Genomic DNA, 7,122 nt, shown 5'->3' with positions numbered 1-7,122 from the left:
AGGAAAAATACTTTTGCAACATGTGTGATGAAATTATGATTGTATCACTATGAATTATCATAAACAACCACAGATGAAAATCTTTCCATGCTTGCAAAACTCACTGTGGTTGCATACACTGTTAGACATTTTATTGTATTTTTGCGGTAACTTACTGGCAGCACTATTGCCAGTAAGTTACTGTAAGTTCCACTTTACAGTAGCTTACCTGTAAATGTGTTTTACGGTATGATGCCCTTACTGCAATTTTTTTTACAGTAAGATGGCCTTACCGCAATTTCATTTTACAGTAAGATACCCTTACCGCAATTTCATTTTACAGTAAGATGCCCTTACCGCAGTTTCATTTTACAGTACAATACCCTTACTGCAACTTATTTTTCAATTATTTTACACTATTAATGCTATTGAATTGAATAAATTCCAAAAAAGTTACTTGAGTTCATGTACATCAGCATATTTATTATTTACTATCACAATTAATTACATTCAATTTACTTATTGTGATGCAACATTTAAAAGAGAAATTCATGCATAACAAATAAAAGCAGATCATGACAATACGCATTTTTTTTTTCTTAAATCAAATACAAAATACACTAACAGTTCTCAGCTAAAACAAGAGGAAATTAAATCAAAAGGAAATGGCACCCACCTCTCTACTAATCCCAAAAAAATAACAATATACATTTGTATGATAAAGAACAATACAACAAAAGTTTACAAATAAATAACTGGCTCCTCCAATCACAGCAGATTTACACCCGATCATTGGCGTCAGGTGGCAGCAATTCCTTTCTGCTTATGGGAAGTAGAGAGAGAGAAACAGGGAGAAAGGGGAAAATAAATTAAAATAAATAAATAAATAAAAAATACATCCTTGGACATAACACACTCAAACAGCAAGTTCTACAGATTGTAGCACCAGCACCAGATTTGGTAGCACCGCACATGTAATATGAGCTTAATCACCGTCTTTCTTAAAGGTTCTCTAAGCGATCCTGGGTGACGTCACTTCTTGTTGACGTTCGAACTATTGCCAAACAAAACGGAGGCTAGCTAGACCCTCCCTCCTCCTCATCCGCGCACTAACAACCCAAACCCCACCCCCAAATCCTTCTTGTCGGTTATTGGCTGGAACACTGTTTGTTATGTTGTGGTGCGGGTTAGTCCAGTTTGTTTTTGTTGCTGTTTGTGGAGCCTGGGGTGTCTACAGAGACCGCGTTTTTTTAGAGTGTGTTCAGGAGACAGATAGCTAGCGGATAGTGAGGAGATATTTGCAGTATGTGACAAAAAAATGTTTGGCCTAAAAATGTGTGACATCGCTTAGAGCACCTTTAAATTTAGACTTTTGTCTCAGTGCATGCGTTGTTTTAGTTTGGCAGGGTCGCCACTAGCTTAGCTTAGCATAATGAATGGAATCTTTTGTTGCCAGCTAGCATGTTCTGAGTAAAAGTGATATAAAAAAAACACCTAATTACTTCTTGTGGCCTGCGTATTCACAACGAGTACAAATAGCGATGCAGATTAAGACTAGGCGATTTCCTAGACAGATTTTGACTTGGGACTATATTAGGGTGAAGCACAGAAGAGGGTGACTTCTCAGACAGTCAAGATCCAGAACCATACCTCTATGAACCAGAGTTTTCAGAAGAGGAGCTGCGTGCTTTGGAAATAGAACAACAGGAGAAGGAGGTTGCGATCGCTCAACAACCTGAGGACGTGAGGATGAGAGCCAACACAAACTGGTGGTGTGAGTGTGGGGGAATATGCCAACCTATGCCGACTGAAATAAACTCAACACAATCCAAAAGCGAAGATACTCGGTGCAGGTCACGCCGGTAAGTTGACAGATTTCATGTGTTGCGTGATATCTCTGCGCCCAAGTAGCAGTGCTTCGCCTGTGCTTCACCATGATATAGTCCCAAGTCAATATCTGCCTTGGAAATCACCTAGTCTTAATCTGCATCGCTATTTGTACTTGTGAATACGCAGTAGTAATTAGGTGTTTTATTTTTTATCACTTTTACTCAGTACATGCTAGCTGGCAACAAAGGATTCCATTCATTATGCTAAGCTAAGCAAGCGCCGACCCTGTCAAACTAAAACAATGCATGCACTGAGACAAATGCATTTGCCCACCTATCTAAATGTAGGAAAGACGGTGAATAAGCCCTATTTTAAAAAACGGTGGAGTGTTCCTATAAAAGAAAACTCCGGTGAAAAATAAACCTAGGGGTAATTAGCACATGGTTACAGAGTAGATCGTTCTCTGGGATGCGTTTTCATGATAATCGAATGTAAAGAGTTTTATCTCTAAAAACAGATTAGCTTATAACGCTAGTATATGGGGCAGAGAGTAAGTTTAAGTAAATCGCTAGTTAATACCACTAACAAGGCTCAAAATAGCCTCACACTACCACGGTAGCATAATGAGGGTCCTTACATGCAAACCGAAGCATTGAGAACTTTGTAAGTGTACAAACAGTTTAATAAGAAGATACTTAATAAAGACAGTACATTACACGTATTCAGACACAGCCATCTTGGAAAACAGTCTCGACAAGTCGAGCAACGAACGCTGTGCTAAGTGATATGAACTGTGACTTGTTCATTTTTGTATTATTATTTGTATTTATTTATTTTCTCTGTTGCGTTCAGTGCTTTCTTCCGGAAACAACAGAAGATTCCAAGTCACAGTTCAAATCACTTAGCATGGCAATCGTTGCTCGACTTGTCGAGACTGTTTTCCAAGATGGCTGTGTCTGAATACGCGTAATGTACTGTCTTTATAAAGTATCTTCTTATTAAACTGTTTGTACACTTACAAAGTTCTCAATGCTTCGATTTGCATGTAAGGACCCTCATTATGCTACCGTGGTAGTGTGAGGCTATTTTGAGCCTTGTTAGTGGTATTAACTAGCGATTTACTTAAACTTACTCTCTACCCCATATACTAGCGTTATAAACTAATCTGTTTTTAGAGATAAAACTCTTTACATTCGATTATCATGAAAACGCATCCCAGAGAACGATCTACTCGGTAACCATGTGTTAATTACCTTTAAAGGATTCACGGACACCCTGAGAACAGCAGGGACAAATATTTAATGGAACTGCAAAAATTGTGTACTGGTGTTGGTGTCTGACTGATTGTGGTGGCCTGTCCGGGCCAATTTTTTGTACCAGTCCAGCACTGCATAAGAAACTTACCTAATTTGATGTTCTCCACTCAATTTCGGTGAGCCTCTGCAGAAACGTTGCTACCCGGGAGTTGATGGCAGTCACCTTTCTCTTTACAACACCTCCTGTCTTTCGACTTGTGTCAACTTTGGCCGTGCACAACCTCTTCAGGGTTGATCCTTAAAAAGAATCTTAAAACAAACACAGGTCTTACATTTTCATATTAACACATACAGTAGTCATCTTTAAAAGCGGCCCTCTAACACTGCACAGTTATACTAGTGAACTCACTCAAAGCCCAGAGAGAAGGAAATTAATAGTGGAAAAAAAGTTGTTAGTTTTGTGTTTTTTTTGCAAACAAAAAATATTCTCGTCGCTTGATAAACTTAAGATTGAGCCACTGTAGTCACTTGGAATATATTAACGATCTCTTTAATAACTTTTCTGGGCCAGCAAGATTCATTCCCTCTGAAAGCCTATGGTGGAGTGAGACAGCTCTCAGATTTCATCAAAAATATCCTAAATTGTGTTCGGAAGATGAACGAAAGACTTACATGGTTGGAACAACATGAGGGTGATTTAATTACTGACAGAATTATCAATTTTGGATGAACTAACCCTTTAAAGTATTATTTAAATCATTTTATATTTTTATAATCAAAACCTTCTATTTAAAACATTAAAGTACGCGTGAACCGGAAGTTGCAAACGACTTGTCTCCAGTGTTGTGACGTATTTCCCAGTGAAACAGAATATTGAACAGAGGGCAGGGTTTTACTTTAGCGCTCCTCCTCTCCGTCTCTCGCTCAAAGCAGAGTAACGGTTTGAGGGGAGTGGTTAAGCGTTTTCCAACCCAAGCCGTCAAGCCTACATCATCAGAAAAGGAACGCCATTTCAGACCGGAAGTAACTTTTCAGACTTTGATTAGATTACCACGGCAAACTATTTTTTCTGTGTATTAACTTGCACGGATTCATTGTTCACCACAAGACTAGTAATATGCGCTAACAAAGTAAACAGGGTCAATCTTGATTTTAATGCTGACTTTAATCTCATAACACTGTTATCAATAATTTAAATGCATTCCTGCCACTTCTGAGGCTCATTTAAGTCCCAGTGAACCGGAAGTTGCAAACAACTTTTTTCCAGTGTTGTGAAGTATGAATTTTGTTGATTCTGATTTAATTTGATTGATATCTTATTCTTCCTGATTGTGTTGTATTATTATACCTCAATTTATATTAATTTATAAATTTGACATAAAGGGCCCTATCATACATTTAGATCGTTAAACCAGGGCCCAAAATAAGACACATTTAATATGGTTAAATGAATAAATTAAAGAAAGCGTAGGGCCTGCAAGGCTCCATTATCACATAATGCATCTGATAGTTACTCAAAACATATACTTACAAAGCCAAAGACCCTCAGTGCTGTGGTTCTTAAAAGAGCCTTTGGGCTGTAGTTAGCTCCTGTTGACACAGACAAAAGAGAAAAAGAAGAAACATTATTTTTTCATCGATGATTATTGGCTAATGACTATATGTTATGAACATGATTAATCACAGATCTATGACTGCTAGATTGATCACTTACACATTCAGATGACAATCGACACTGAAAAAAGAGAGAAGAGAATATAACTTTTTAGCCTACAACATGCAGGAGGGAGAGGGGGAAGGGATAGGGGGGCCGTTTTACCAATAATTAGCATAGCATTTCTAAAATATTTTGCAATGAAAATGTATCAATTAATCTATTAGCCTGCCTTTATATTGCGTTAAAAAGCGTTACTATTTTAAGCATGTCTGTCCTTTGCAGAGTGAATCCAGCACGTGTGATACTATTATGTAAATTTAGCTGTCACTTCAGAAATAGTTTGCAGCTGTCGGTCCAATACATCTCTTACATCGTGTTTACACTTTGTTAATGAGAGGATTCATATTCATATCACATTAATATTCATTCTTTATTGTCCTCAATAGAGGACATTTGTTCGCGAGCCCGAAATTCGCGAGCCTGCATAAATCGACAAGAGACCAACAACTACCGGTAATCTGTGATTGGCTACTGCTGCTCACCGCTGCAAAACCCGTTGTAAATGGATTAATTTTCCGTTCTCCAGAGCGTGAACACAAATAAGCACAAATATACACTGGGGCGTTTGGCAAATCTGTTGCGCCAAAATATTATTACAGTATCAATTGAGGGTGCTCTTGCTTGCGTTTGAGGGTGCATAGCACTCCCATAGAATCGGCCTGGAGCGAGAGCGCGAGAGAGTGCCTTTGAAAAAAACGCGCTAGGTAACTTCAAAATAGCCTAACGTCACACACATTTACGGTATTTTTTTAAATGACGAGTAAAATATGCCTTAACTGGTCGTAAAAATTACGGAAAACCATTGTTTGTGTAAATACTAGATTGGGTCCATCGACTGGAAAAGGCAGTCAGACATAATGGGATATGAAAGCGGCAGTTTTTGAGGAAAACTAAGTTCCTTCAGACTGTCCTTTTAGTAATAATAGCCTATTAGATTGTATTATTTACTTTCTTCATACATTTAGCTATATTTAATTGATATTGGTAATAGTTTACGCTGTAAAAGTAACATAAAAGAAATTTGTTCAGTTAAATTAGCCTACTTACCTCAGAAAAACTCACAGCTGGCGTCTGTGGCGATCCACTCTCAGCAGGGACGTCTGATAAGCGCGCGCTTGACACACAAACCCCTGTTTACATTCTGCGAGGCTGTTGCGCGGGCTCTGCACGCGAGCAACAATTAAAATAGTAATTTTATAAAATTATAAAAAATAAGGTCTAATGTCTATGTATGGGAACCAGTTTTTTGAGAAAATTCTAATATAAAAATGACTTATAAAATGACATAGAATTAAAATAAATCCTTCCATCCACGTGTTTTTTATTTAACTTTTAAACATACAGCGTGTGCATTGCTTATTGAGAATGCAGATTCATGATTTTCATCTGCAGAACACAGGGGAAAAAACTATAAAACATTTTTATATGACATTTTAATAGGCCTAACACATTAATACAATATGCATAGCCCTATGAGTAGCCTAATACACGTTGTGTACACAATGAACACAAGTGCAGTCATCCCGCGAATTATAAGGCAATGATTAGGCAAGTTAGGCAACTATATTAATATATATATATATAGGCTATATATTGTGCAAAAGTTCATGTATTTCAGTAATTCAAATTAAAAGGTGAAACTAATATATTTAGTATATAACTATGATTATACTTTTCAGAGGGCCGACATTTCTGTATTTAAAATCCTTTTTTAATTTATTAATGTATTGATAATTTTTTTTCTTTTTTCATATTTTTATTTATTTATTATTATTAAAAAAAAATTCCTGTATAGTGCTTTGCATATATGCCAATTCATATATACTGCAAAGAGGCAGGCCTTGTCAAAAGAAGCCTACACACTTCAAGAAATCTGTCTTCTTCATTTACAGTAGCACTACTGCTTTTGCGTAAACAGTAAAGTACTGTAAATTACCATATACAGTAAGTTACTGTAAATTTCACACAAAATACCCACAATGCAGTGCATATTACAGTAGTTAACCGTAAATAATATAAGTGGTATTTTACTGGGCTTTTTTGCGGTAAGTAACTGTAAAATTACGGCAAAGTCTAACAGTGTACTATACCTTGCATGAGGTCTGACTGACTGTGAAAATGAAATCTAATGCCTTAGATAAATAATTAACTTTGCATTATGCACCTCAAAACCTGTTATATTTGCTATATTTAGTTTTTTTTTTTTTTTTCAAATAATGTAAAAACAGAACTGGTGGCAGTTACTTTTTCTTTTTATTATCCATGATTGAAGTAAAATCGACTAACAGAAATATCATACAATTTACTACTGAGCTAAAGCCAAATTTTTCTATCAGTCGT

At 36.7% G+C, this 7,122-nt stretch overlaps 1 long non-coding RNA gene across 2 annotated transcripts; it reads right to left on the bottom strand.

Moving 5' to 3' along the window:
- Window positions 1-728: 728 nt before the first annotated feature.
- Window positions 729-5,880, bottom strand: LOC306994376. 2 transcript variants are annotated; one of them, XR_013796672.1, is made up of 4 exons: window positions 5,830-5,880; window positions 4,597-4,655; window positions 3,214-3,374; window positions 729-798 (listed from the first exon to the last, which is right to left on the bottom strand). It is a non-coding gene; the product is annotated as an uncharacterized lncRNA (long non-coding RNA). The 2 variants fall into 2 exon arrangements; XR_013796673.1 differs by having other exon boundaries at window positions 767-801.
- Between the last annotated feature and the right edge of the window lie 1,242 nt (window positions 5,881-7,122).

Source organism: Phoxinus phoxinus (genome assembly GCF_949152265.1).
Source record: "Phoxinus phoxinus genome assembly, chromosome: 2".
NCBI lineage: Eukaryota > Metazoa > Chordata > Actinopteri > Cypriniformes > Leuciscidae > Phoxinus > Phoxinus phoxinus.
The sequence above is the reverse complement of the archived record's forward strand: the minus strand, read 5'-3'. Positions and strand labels throughout refer to the sequence as shown.